General features: G+C 46.3%; 1 long non-coding RNA gene across 1 annotated transcript; it reads left to right on the forward strand.

Moving 5' to 3' along the window:
- Positions 1-677: 677 nt before the first annotated feature.
- LOC118239286 lies at positions 678-1614 on the forward strand. The gene is made up of 2 exons (XR_004771154.1): positions 678-816; positions 1487-1614. It is a non-coding gene; the product is annotated as an uncharacterized LOC118239286 (long non-coding RNA).
- Positions 1615-1937: the final 323 nt, after the last annotated feature.

Below are 1937 nucleotides of genomic sequence, written 5' to 3' on the forward strand. Positions count from 1 at the left end.
CAAACCTTAATGCCCATATCTAAGAAAACAATGACATGGCATCCCATCACAACCGCATATTCCTTGTGAATCTGAATACCGTTCAAATGGAGCAATGAAAACGGAGCATCCAGATGCGCAGTGAATATTTTGTGTGACTCACATCAGGAATTGCCTGAGCATTGATTCATCCCTTGTGCACTGCACTGAGGAGCTGTTCGGTAAGTATTGATCATGTGGGAGGTGTGTGAAGGGAGGTTTGGAGGCTATGGGGAACCCAGCCTGTGTCAATAAGTAAGAATGCAGCCAGCTCTTGAAGCTGTGAGACTCTCTGATGTTGTGCTGCCCCCTTGTGGTCCTTCTCTACCAGCTCCGTGTCATTAGTGCATCTGATTTACTGCAGTCCCTGCTTCAACTCAGGCCACAACTGGGTTGGTTAGGTGAGTTTGTGATTGGGGTGGAGGGAGGCTTGCCCTGCTAAACCCATCTGACATACTTTTGTTCTTCCTTATTTCTTTCTCCCTTTCCCAGTTATCATAATAAAGAAACGAACAGCTTTCAAACCAGGCTACCCAGGCAATGTCCCTGAAAAAATGTCATACATAGAGAGCTGCTTCTCCTGGACCTGGTCTCCACAATGAGGATGACTGGGTGGCTGGTCAAGAATGAAATTCACACCAGGGCGAGATTCAGAATCAAAGAGGACTGGCAACGTGTCTGTCTGCCCACTGAGTGATTCGTTCCCTTTTAGATATGAGTACATTCCCCAGCAATCATGGGAAAGAAGCAGCAGGCCTGCTGAGGCTTGCTACCAAGCACTTGGACATAGAGACAAAGGTGCATATCCTTATTGTTTTGTTATTTATTCATTTATTTTTAGACAGGCTTTCGCTCTTTGGTCCTGTCTCTATATCCAGACTGGCATGACCCCCAATTGTTTCAGTCAAAGGCATGCACCACCACCACCACTATTGGCTACAGGTGCATCCACCTTGCTGACCTGGAGAAAGCCTGTGTTGAAAACACAAGCTGTAACAGCATCTGCGAGTTGACATTTGAGAGAATACATGTGCTACTTTGATCAAAGTTTGAGAATACACGAGAATGTGTACAAGGACACAGATGCACAAGCACACAAGTGTAAACATATTACGTGTGAGTGTGTCTACACACACACACACACACACACACACACACACACACACACACACCAAAGCAAGTATAGTGATAAAGAAACACAAAGTTAATTGAAGGACCAGGTAGCCATTGGAAGTCCTGACCATCTCTGCAGGAGCATCCTGGTGAGCAAAACCAGGAGAGTGAGACAGGGTGATGTTGCTGATAACACTGGGGTCATCCTCTCTGGATGCTAGGTGGTTGACAGGACCCAGCATGCCAGTCTTCTGGGAAGCTTATTACTGCTGAGTAGATGCAGTTGTTGGGCTGATGAGGAGATGATCCCAGCTGTGTTAGCACTTGGGTCACCTACTGTCTCTGTTCTCTGCAGCTTGAGACTATTCAGACGGCCCGGCACAAGGAGAAATGAAAATAACCTTCATCAATTCTACTAACATCCCCCCCAAAATTATTGAGTTATGTTTATTCTGTTAGAAATAAAATGCATTGTTCCAAGAAGTTGTTGTTGTTGTTGATTTTTAAATCTGTTCATTGTTTTGTACATACCAATGCAAGTTCCCTCTAGCACCCCTCCTCCTGCATTCCCCTTATTCTACATACCCCTCCTGGCATCTTCTCCTCAAACTGGGTTAGGCCTCCCATGGGTAGTCCAAGAAGTCTGTCCAATCACCAAGTTGAGGCAGGAACAAGACCGTCACCCTTGTGTCTAGGCCGAACAAGGTATGTCTCCATAGGGAATGGGCTCCAGACATCCAGGTTATGCACGAGGTATAGATCCTTTTCTCACTGCCAGCGGTCCCCTACACACTGCCCAAGCCACA

This window comes from Cricetulus griseus, chromosome 8 (assembly GCF_003668045.3).
Source record: "Cricetulus griseus strain 17A/GY chromosome 8, alternate assembly CriGri-PICRH-1.0, whole genome shotgun sequence".
Taxonomy (NCBI): Eukaryota; Metazoa; Chordata; class Mammalia; order Rodentia; family Cricetidae; genus Cricetulus; species Cricetulus griseus.